Consider the following 12,311-nt stretch of genomic DNA (forward strand, 5'->3'; position numbering starts at 1 on the left):
TTTGCTTCAGAATAAAACCCCCTTGCTGCTTTGGTATCTGTGCACACTCCTATAGTTCTTAGTACAAGATTCCAAGAACCTAGGAACATGTATACACACACACACACACACACACACACACACACACACACACACACCAGTGGGCTTTAATACCCTCATCCTAGCTCTAGCTGCCTGGAAACCTTTCTGCTCCTGCTTGCCTTTGGAACAAGATGTAGATCTCTCAGCTCTTCCTGCATCATGTCTGCCTAGACACTGCCATGCTCCTGCCTTGATAGTGGACTGTAAACCAGCCCCTATTAAATGCTGTCCTTATAAAAGTTGTGTTGGTCACGGTGTCTGTTCAAAGCAGTAAAACTCTAACTAAGACAAGGTGAATACCTTGTCCCCCTGCACTACTGTGCTAGTATAGTGGGTTGGGGGCAGGATCTACGCATGAAATAAACATTGCCTGACTCCACATCCCGTTGTTTCTGATCACTCCTCCTTTTACTAGAACCTACAGATTTACCAATGCACAGAATCCTTCCAAGACCTAAAGATAGAGAGAGGCCCATCTAACCAAGTTCTAATTCTAGAACTAAGCAAGTGGGGTTTCTAAGGAGCCAAACTGAGAAGCATCACGTCATCAAGCAATGTAACCTGGGTAGATTGCAAGTGCAGCATTTGTCTTTAAAATGAGAATTATTATCTTGACATAAAGACAGCTCAAGCACACAGAGGGAATGAGCAGACAGGCTTTGTTTTCAGTCAAGTGAGGGAGGTATGCATTTATCACACACACACACACACACACACACACAATGATGGGGTGGTAGTCATCATTGCGGCTGCCTTAGGCATCTCTTTGCAACAGAATATGGTCTGTTTCCACTCCACCCCTGCCCCCATCACCATGTACACATCCTTAAGGAATGTGATCTTTGCTGAGATCATGGGCAGGAAATGACCTTGAGAAAAGCTACTTGATGCCATTCCTTGAATAGTCTGCTGTCGGCTCCCCCAGACTGTCAGAGATGAGGTGGTAAGGGCTAGCTTCAGCTGTGCAAACAGAAGCCACCAAAGCATGCCAGGAGAGAAAAAACAAGCTAGTAATCAGAGCTATTTACGTGTGGACTAAACACAACCACCCCGACCCCTGAAAAAGGTCCACGGTGCTGTGACTCAGACAAATCCAAGCTTGGTTCTTACAGCTGACATCTTCCAGGACTGTTACAATGAGCCCCTCGTTACTATCTCAGGGTTTTCCCTGGTGTGAAGAGCCTCAGAGAGGTGTCCACTGTGGAAGTGTGTGCTACGGCCTGTGTTAACACGTCTTCTGGCGTGAGGAAATCTTGGATGTTCACCTAACCAGCCAGCTTTCTGGCCTTTAAGTTACACTGGAAATAATGAGGCAAAACTACAAAACTTGCCCCTGATCTGGCTTCTCTTCCAGGCTCAGATCCCCATGGATCAGTTTCATGGAACACTTTGGTCCTTCGCCCTCACAGCTCTTTGAACTATTTCATGACCTCCTGCGTAACTTTCTTCTCTTCTGCCCAGTGCCTTGCTAGGTTTCCCAGAATCCTTCAGCACTTCCTAGTTGTCGCCCTCCCTTACCCTTAACCACTGTAGTATCACCCATATGTAGGTCAATCTAAGGCACACAGGCCACTAGCTGCCTCCAGTGTCATCTTTCAAACAGATCCCAAATTTTTGTTCAAGTGCTCAGCACTCCCTCCTCTACCAATGCTTCAAGAACAATCTTTACCCACTTCTTCTCAGGCAGATCTGCTGGGTCTGAGTTAGACCATACCCCTTGCCTTGCCAGGGTCCACTGTTTCTGACCTGCGAAGTGATGGGCGATGAAGGGTTGTGGCTATTTCTGGGACTGTTCTCCACACTCTTACCCACCAGGCACTATTTTGGCACGAAGATAATCATGCCCTTTAATACACATGCATGTCTCCGTCCTCTATCCTGTAAGCTCAGTAACAGACCTTTGCTGCCTTTTACCCCTGACTCAATACAATGCCTGACATAAAGTAGACCTTCCGAATACGTTTGTTGAATGAATGAGTGATAGAAAGAATGCAGGATGGGGTAAGCACCCACCAAGGTGAATCTTCTTACTGTGCTTTGTGTGTTAACAAAGGATCAGAGAGCCCGAATCCTCAGTCAAAGGATCTATTTAGTCTAAATCTATTTAGTGCAATGCTTGGCAATGAAATGCAGTCTCATCTATAAGATCTGCCTTTTTCCAGAACAAGAGTCCAGGCCAGATGTAAGTGTTTTATCTTTCCTGATAAGGAAATAGTCCCTCCATACTATCTATATGAGGAGAGCGCTCATCAAGAACTTACAATTCTACAGAAAATGACCGACTAAGGAAGGTTTTAGGATACCCAAGTTACAGTGCATCAAGTGTTCTATAGTTTCTGCAGAGACAGCTCCACCTACAAGTTTGCCATCAAAATCAGCAAGACAGCGAGTCCCAAGGGTCATGAATTGGAACCATAAAATCCGATGCATGTGTCCCCTGCAGGGCATGGCAGGTAGATACGGAAGTTGGATAGAATGCCTGCCATCATGGTTACCTGAAATGTTAAGTTCAAAATCCTGCTCTTTCCCTACGGAGCTGTGTGTGGACCACTAAAGAACCATTTGCAGCTGAGAGCAGCACGCTTAGTTTTTTGTTCCTCCAATCATAATTTTTTTTCTGCCTGGACAGACAGATCCCTCATTGTGTCTGGAACAATCGTGGCATTCCAAACACAAAGCAAGCCAAAACAGCCTACCCCAGGGCCAGCTCTTTCAACAATCTATCGCTCAACAGCCCCGAGTTCCAGCCAGTTCGAGGACCCCGTTTCCTGTCATTGTTAGCATGTTGGGCCTGGAATTCCATCCAAATGGATTTGACCCCTTTACTAACAGCAGTGCATAGTTGCCTGATTAGTATATTCCTGTGTTTGGATGGGAAGTGGAGGGGCTGGGGGAAGTAAGGGCAGATAGACAAAGGAAATCATAAGGAAAACAGCTCTGTCTCCATGCTGTCACAGGAACAACTGACAGCTCTGGCTTCACTCACATGTGTAATGGGCACACACACACACACACATGCACACGCACACACACACACACACAAATGTCTTGCTATATATGTCTGATTAAAACGACCAGTTAAGGAATAGCAAGCATACATCCTTCTATTAGCAAAATGACTACAAAGGCTGTTCTATTTAGTCTCCACAAGAGCATACAGAAATTATAACCTCTGCAGTTGTCTCAAGCTGTTCCTTCAGGCTATTGTTTCCTTCTCACAGATTTTCCTGGTATTAGGTTACCAGGGCAATTCCTAGATTACATAGAACTGAAGGCCCTTCCAAGGCCTTCTGGCCACACCCTTGTTTGTTTGTTTTTTAACTCCTTCAGTGCTATACTTTCTTATCATGTTCATCTCTTCTGGAGCTCTGCTATTTAGATCAATTCACCATTACTTCTAGAACACACACTCACACAAAACACACACACACACATATATACACATACATACACACATACACATACAAACCCATACATAGACAAATACATCCACACACAAACACACACACTTGTCAATGACTAAAAGGCAAAAAAAAATAAATAAAATAAATTCACCATGTAAAGTCCAGTGAAGTTATCAAGACTTAAAACATACGCAGTTTACAGGACCTCAGCAAGAAAATGAATAGACAAGTTGGATTTGGTGACTCACACCTCAAATTCCAGCATTTGGGAAGCCACTAAAGAGTGCTGTGAATTCAAGGTCAGCTTGGGCTATATAGTGAGTTCTAGGCCAGCCTAAGCTATGAAGTGAGGCTTCATCTCAAAAAAAAAAAAAACAAAAAAACAAAAAAAAAAAACAAGAAAAAAACACACACACACAAACAAAAAAACAAAGCCAAAGAGAAAAGACAGAACTGGAGACACTTTTGTTAGTATAAGTCTGAACCCAGTGACGCCATATTCAGGGGCCAGAGGACAGGCGACTCCTGCATCGTTACTGAGGCAACCACTCCCAGGATTCACCTGTCTTGCTCACCTACACCTGGGAAGTTACATGTCATCACCCACTTAAATAATTGAGACCGCCCCAACCTCACTCTCTTCCTCTTCTCTTCACCTCCTCCACCATTTCCCCCAATTCTCTCTCCCACCCTCCTCCCTAAATAAACCCCCTCCTGTGGAACCGGATCGGCCTGTGTTTTCTGTCCAAACCACGCCCGGATTCTTACAACTTTTTCCAAATCATGTATCTCATAAGGGACTTGTATGTAGGGTGGATGGGGAGCCATCACAACCCCATAAGGGCTCTAGATCCACCCCAAAAGGGAAGCAGAAGATCAACCCACATTTGAAAAGTTGCTCATTAGTGGCCATTAGCCACCAAGAATGTGCTAAATGGAAAAGTAAGATGCCACTTCACTTTCCTGAAGATGGCTGTCATAGAAAGAACAGACAGTAACAAGCACTCTTGAGAAAGTAAAGGAATGGGGCATCAAGGCAGTGTTAATGGGGCTCTAGAAATCTGAGCAGCCATTCCTGAGCAGGTTAGAAACAGGGTCACCACAGGACCAAGTAATCCTGCCGCTAGGTATGTACCAGAGAAAAATGGAAATACAGGCCCATACAAAACCTTCCCAGCAAAGTACATGGCAGCATCCATCAGACACTGACAATAAAAGCAATGCCCATCAACTGACAAATGACTAATAAAACTACGATATATTCACTCAATATATTACTATCCAATAACAAAAGAAAATTAAGGTAGTAATGCATGCTACAGCCCTGGCAGGCCTTGCACATTTACTAAGGGAAGGAATCCAGTCATAAAGAATGATGTCATTCTACACAATGCCCAGAACTGGCAGACTATGGAGGCGGAAAGTAGGTTCACTGTTGCCTAGGGCTAAGAGAAAGAGCATCCTGAATAGATGTGTCTGCAAAGAAGGGCATAGATGGCCAAGAGAGAGTGTAGGAGCCTGACAGCTAAGGGCTACGGGCTTTCACGCTAGAATAATACACAACTCTGTAGTCAAAGCCACTATTCTGTGTACTTTAAATGAGCAAATTTTATATCATACAAACTCTGAAACTGACCATTCATTGAATAACACCTGATTTATATACACTCTGAAGCTAATTGAATTTGCTGGGAGATTTAATTGAAATAGTACTGGGATTCAAACCAAGACTCTTACAGTCATGTCCCGACACTGACCCCACTTGAAACAGCTAAGGCAGGTCTCTTCAGATCAGCTGTTGTGTTCCCACCTGTCAAGGGATGAGGGTGGACAGATCCTCTCTGAGGACCTTCCCACCTTTCATTTCTTCGAAAAAAAAAAAAAAGCCACTGACCTTTGAAACAATTGTGCTGATAAAATGTGCCTGACTGTTCTTTGAACCCTCCAGAAGTTATCATGGCCTTTTCTTTGGTTTTCACGATCCTACCAAAGGCTCTGCTGGGTGACTAAAATAATCAGTTAATTGTGTTTGATTTCAATGAAAGCAATGTGTTTTAAATTAGCCTGATAATGATAGCCTTTTCTGTGTACTGAGGTGGGTGGTGGGGTAGGGACTTTTGTCCACTTGGAAGTGGGGCTCTGTGGGGCCTGTGTTTGGCCTGCAAAGCCCCTTCTTTGTACTCACACTACGAAGATGTAGAAGTACTCTTTGGTCTCCCTTTGTCACCTGAACCCATGCTAAATCTTGTTCCTGGATGCCCCTGGAGCATGGTTGTATGCCTGTTAGCCAGCTGCACATTAATTTTGCCCTGTGAATGAATCTACTAGATTTTCTGGAGGTGATCTTTATTGCTTCTGACTTTTGTAGGCTTGACGGTGGTGGGTGTAGGGTATTGTAACTCCCAAGTTGCCATGTAAGATTCACAGGCATGTGTAATACGCAAGCCACGGTTGTATGGAAGGTGACCAGAGCTTGTCTCCAAGCCTGCGTGTTTATGAGTGTGAGGAGAATATTGTTCTCCCTCTTCCCCAGTGCCCTGCAGCCTGGTGGCTTTATACCAAAGATTCTCGTTTCCCATCAAAACAAGTATCTACGACTTAAACTATAGTTTCATCCAAATGCTGCCTTTCTGCCAAAGCTTCATGTCTACCTCCACTGATTCCCCTTTTCGTACATCCCGTTATAACAGTGACTGTCTCGGTCTGGTTGTTGTTGTTGCTGTTGTTGTTGCTATAACAAAATGCTTGAAGCCAGATAATTTATAAAGAATGACGATTCACTTGGATCATGGCTTAAAGTGTGGAAAGTCTAGACTATGGTGCTGGTGCTGGTGTCTGGCCACTGCATCTGTGCAACATGGCGAAGTGCAACACATAACCAAGCCAATTGTACCAGTTCAAATCTCTGCCGTCATAAGGCCACTACTGCTATCTGGAGGGACCTCACCCCCTGATGTCATCACATCCTAATTACTTCCCCAAACCCTACCTCCAAACACATCAGCAAATGAATGTGAGGATTGGGTATCTGATTCATGAGCTTTAGGGGAAGGAAGACACATTCAAACCACAGCAATGATCGTAAACATAAGACACCATCACTGGTGACTAGTTGTGTAACACTTGCTGTGATGGCTGGTCTTCATTATCTGCAAGAGTATATCTGTAACCAACTAAGATCTGAAGATCTGGGAACGTCTGAGATTTTCTAGATTTTTTTTTCTAGATTTTTTTTTCATCATTCGAGGTGGGAAGACCCACCCTAAATCTGGACCACACTTTCTGGTAGCAGCCAACATACGAGGACAAGAGAGAAGGAAGCTTTTGCTTTATGACTGCTTGCCCTCACTCTCACTGGCGAGCTGTCATGCTAAGGCACGCTGAGGCCCTGCTGCTGAGGCATTCCTTCGCTAGTATTAAAATCTACTTCTTTGGGATTCCAATAAATACTGAAGACTAGAAGTTCTATCTAGGATGTCCCTGAGGCTATAGCATCAGATTGGACTACTGAGACATCCCATCTCTCCTACCTTGAGTCCACAGATGGACTTCCCAGACCACAAGCCATAAGCGACTTTTTAAAAAATTCCATCTGTTTATCCAGGTGGTGGTAGCAATGCACACCTTTAATCCCAGCACAGGGGAAGCAGAGGCAGGTGGATCTCTGAGTTCGAGGCTAGCCTGGTCTATAGAGTAAATTCCAGGACAGCCAGGGCTAAACAGAGAAACCTTGTCTTGGAAAACAAAATCCATCTCTCTATTGATGTAGGTACATATGAATGTATGTGAATATATATTCATTCTATCAATCACATTCATTGTCTATCAGTTCTGTTCCTTTAGAGAACCCTGGTTAACATACCTGTAAAACCAGCGTCTTCTACTGGTTGCTGAAGTCAGACTTAGGCTACTCCTTCCATTCCTAGAACAATCACAACAGGCGTGGCATGAACTTAAGTCATTGGCTTTATCCAAAATGGAGCTTGGGGGACATGTGCAAGGATGCCATTCACACTGCTGATCTAAGACGGTCCAAACACTGTGATCATCCAACAGATTTCTGAAACACAAGTAGAACATTCTCCTAAATGCTATATTCATGCTCTGCTTATAATCCAGGTAGAAGATCGCCCAGGGTGAGGAAGCATGTCCTAAACAAAGAAATGACAGTGTCATCACCTTCTTTCTCCAGTTCTTCCATTGGGAGAAAGGACTTCTTTCCACAGTTTTCATTGCTTCCCAGCTGGAGTCTCTTCATCAAGAACTTAGATCAGCCTTCGTGTATTGCCTGACAATATCTTGATTATGGTAATTGAAGTGCCAAGATCTATCCTAAATGTGCATGATACCTTCTAGTGGTAGCCCAGACCATGACCACTGTCCATGAAAATGGATTCAAATTGCCATAAGCGCCATGTTCTGAACTGAGACAGTTTCACAAGCTTTTTATAGTTACAGATCAAAAGAAAGTCATGAATCAAGAGATTTCTCAAATATATTGGTGGGAGCTGGGGATGTCACTCAAAAGGCTGTCCAAGGATGCAGCTTTTGCCCTGTGCCTGCTTGTCTTTGCAACTTACTGATGAGCTCATTTACCATGTTGCTTCCACTGCAGCTGCTGTTGCCATGGCTGCCATTAGAACCCAGCTTCTTCATCCTTTCAACTTGACCTGGGGAATCCTCCAGACTCTCAGCAGCTGACTGGGAATACTGAGACATCCAGCCTTATGGATTGAGAAGCTACCATTTTTCATTCTCTGAGCTTGAAGACAGCCGTTGTTGACTTCCTGTACCATAAGATGTATAAGCCAATCTAATACATCCCCCTTTAATATCAGGGTACCCCTAGTATTATGACAGGAGGGAAATCGGTTAAACTCTCAGAGCAGGTGGGGCTCATCTTCTATGGCTCTTCATCTCCCTCCAACCCAACATGCAGGGGGATAGGGAGACACCTATTATCTATGCATACCGGAGATCTTGGGCTGTTACATGACTGCACAGTGGTACCATTTAATACAGAAACTCACAATGGCCCATCAGACTTTTCCTGATTCTCAATCCATTCATGTCCTTCTGTGTCTTATCAAAACCAGAGAAGTTATACAATCTCCCAAGGCTGCCCTTCTCCATGACAGGAAATCACTACATGGTGTCTTGAGCATTGTTCTCAAATGTTAGGCCCTTGCTTTCAGCAGCTCAGGGTTTTTGTTGTTGTTGTTGTTGTTGTTGTTGTTATTGTTGTTTTCCATCTCCAGACTCATTTGAAGCTGTCCCATAACCCGAAGTCCCTGGTTAATGAATTAATCCCCCCGAAACAGTAGTCATTTAATGTGTCCTTTATGGGCACCAGTAGTTCTAATTTTGAAAGAAGCCATTGGTGTGGGCTACAGTGGATGCTGGGGAATATTCCTCTATGATAGATTTCCAAGAACAATCCCACCAATCTAGGAAGCTCTGTTTCTCGTCTTCTCAAGTAAGCCACGTAGGTGTCCTGGCACTCCTCAGCAGCCCAAAGACAGAATTTAAACTTTTAAGGATCATAGATGATCCTCTGGTATCCAGACAATACCATTTGAAGGAGGGTAGTAAAAATATCTGGAAAGATTTTTTCTGAAACTAGAAACTGGGGCTTACTAAATGTCTAGAACGTCAGAAGCTCTGTCAGATGGTCATTCCAAGGGCATTGTCTCCTATCAGTTTGGGAGCATCAGACCCTATCTGTGTCCTCACCACAAGCTCATGGTGCATGGCAGGGGGTTGAAACAGGAGAATTTCCCCTTAAAGCACTACTGCTCTGATGAGTTTTGGAAGACACAAAGTCAAGAGCACAACTCACTTGCCTCAACACCCCCCCTCCTCTTTCCCACTCACCCGACAAGAGCACACCAGAAGTACACCAGCACCCAGGTCCCACACCACACCCTTTCTTGTATCAGCCTAATGGCCTGGTTCTCACTGGCCTTGTTCATTTGCTGCACCTTTCTCATCCATGGCCTCTGTCTAACCAAAATCCCACTTTCCTGTCAAGTTCCATCTCAACGCTAGTTAAGGAGCCAGATGGTCCAGCTCATGAACCCTGGCAATTCGGAGCCCACCAGAGCCCTGAAGGGAGAGACAGGATGTTTCCAGTCTCATGTTGTTCACTCTTCTAAGCATGGGACTAGCTCTGCCAATCCCTCAATCTTAAGCCTACAGTTCAAAGAGGGTTTTAACAGGATTGTATGTGTTTTTAAAACTCAGCTGTCCTGGGGTGATGGTACAACATCTTCATGCTTTTTAAAACACCTTCATCTGGAGCGTAGGTTTCCTACCCACTCTCTCTTTCCACTCCCCTCCCCTCTTCTGTCCAAGTTTTAATGGCTCAGATGGAGTGGAGACCATATTTGCTGTTCATGTTTGTTTGAACACTTCGGTTCTGTGAAAATATTTGCCTCCCGAATTCCCAATGACAGACAGATGTCCTAACTCATTGCCGTGATTTTTTTTTTTTTTAAGTTTCTTGGCAGAGAGGAAATTTGGCTTCACATTTCAAAGAATTCCTTCTTCTATGAGGCATCTTGGTGTCTCTCCCGCAAAGGCACTTGTGATGTGCACCCTGAAGTGAAGCCATCAGGATGGCCATAGAAAACAGAACCTGACTCTTCTCTTCCTCCAGGATCCACTAATTAACTCAATGACCTTGGGGTTGACCTCTCCATTCTCAGGTTTCCTCATTTGTAAATGAGGGGCTTGTTGGCTTTCTAAGGTTTCTTCCAGCCCTGACCTTCAGCAATCCTATCAAGACAGGCCACAGAAAGGAAACCAGCCTTTTACTCCAAGGACGGGGCTTTTCTGAAGAGCATTATAAATCTGCAGAGTGGGAGGTCTCTACCAAGGATTTTTCCTCAGTCCTGCTGTATCTTGGCTGGGGAGGGGGGCTTCGGGAGAGATTTAAGGGACCTCAGTAAGATCAGAGTGAACTCACTCTCCTCCCTTGGGACTCCAGTGTAAGGGGGAAAAAACTATGGAATCTGATTCCTTGTAGCAACCCAGATCCAGCGGTAGGCAAATTGGTTAGTCTACCTTGTTGATATAAAACCCCTCACCTCAAAATGAATATGATAGTTTATCCTGGAGCCAAATATGAGTAACCACTGTCCACGAAAATGGGTTCAAATTGCCACAAATGTCATGTTCTGACTTGAGATCATTTCACAAGCTTTTTATAGTTACAGATCAAAAGAAAGTCATAAATCAAGAGATTTCTCAAATATATTGGTGGGAGCTGGGGATGTCACTTAGAGGGTAAAGTGCTTGTCACGCAAGAATGAAGGCCTGAGTTCAACCCCAAACATCCACGTAAAAATACCAGGCATGGTGGCACACACTTCTAATCCCAGTGCTGGGAAAGAGAGACAGGTAGATCCCTGGAGCTACAGGCCAGCAAATCCAGCCAACTGTCACTAGGACAGTTCTGGGTCCTAGTGAGACCCTGTCTCGAAAAATAAAGTGGGCAGCTCTCGAGGAACAACACCGGAGGGTCACTTCTGTCCTCTACAGGCACATGTACCTGGATATACATGAACACACACACCCACACACACACAGACACACACACACACACATCATTGAGAACATACAATAGGGAGACTATACAAAACAGGGAAGTTTCTGCTGTATGTTTGTGATGACATTCTTAGTTATTTTGGGGGTGGGACGTGGGTTGGTTGGAAGCCGAGAAGTCTGTTCATGCATTCCCAAAGGAAGACCGGTAGGTAACAAATGCCTATTGAAGGGACTAAAGATGGACCAAGATAATTTGGATTCAGATCTGCAACATCCCAACTCTCCACAATCCCTGAAGTTGGAATCAGCTAATCAGCCTTGTAAAATCTTTCACACAGAAGTGGCTCCTCTCCACCCTTTGGGAACTTCCGTTCAGTCTGGATCTGAAAGGGAATGTAGATAAATATGTTTTCGTAGACGAATTACATGCAAATTGAGGGAGAGATGACTCAACAGTTTGGAGCCCTATTTGTTTACAGTCAAATTAAGCTTGCCCTCTAGAACCAAGAAATGTAGAAAAAGGCCATGATCTATACAGCACTACCCTTGGCAGGCATCTGTGGGGTGCCTCCTGGGTCGTGTCAAAGCTCTGTGCTGCCTCTTTCTTTAAAGACTTGTTATTTTGTGGGTTTTGTTGATGACACAGAGCAAGAATAAAGGCCACTATCACAATTTCTGAGGCATTTTGAACCAAGTTTAATAAAATACTAGCCCGGGTGACAGGTGTTGGCCAGGTCCATTCCTGGGATTCCTGGAGTATAACACTAAATTACATTAGTCTGGGGTTTATAAAGCAAACTCCATAAGGATATGTACTTTCTGCCTTTATCCAATCATGAGCAAGCATACATCCTGATGTATGTCCTACCTACATACCTCCCACCTACTTGGGATCAAACACATCTCGTACAATTGAGGCAACCAAGCTTGTCTCCAGAAGTGAAAACAGGTGGCTTTTTATATTGCATGAACAACAGCCTCCAGCATTCTAGGAAGTTAAAACATAACTTTAGCCATCGTAGTATGTGTGGGTTTTTTGCATGAGTATCTGTGGATCATGTGTGGATCATGTGTGGATCACGCTGGATGAGGCCAGAAGAGGGCACCAGATTCCCTCTGGACCTGGAGTTAGAGATGGTTGCGGGCAGCCATGTGAATGCTGGAAATTAAGCTCAGGTCCTCTGGAAAAGCAGCTAGGGCTTGTAACCCCTGAACCTTCTCTCCAGCCCCTCCCCTCCCACTGCCTCTTTAATACTAGATTTCAGGAAGTCAGAGGAA

The sequence above is a fragment of the Grammomys surdaster genome, unplaced genomic scaffold (assembly GCF_004785775.1).
Source record: "Grammomys surdaster isolate TR1022 unplaced genomic scaffold, NIH_TR_1.0 137, whole genome shotgun sequence".
NCBI lineage: Eukaryota > Metazoa > Chordata > Mammalia > Rodentia > Muridae > Grammomys > Grammomys surdaster.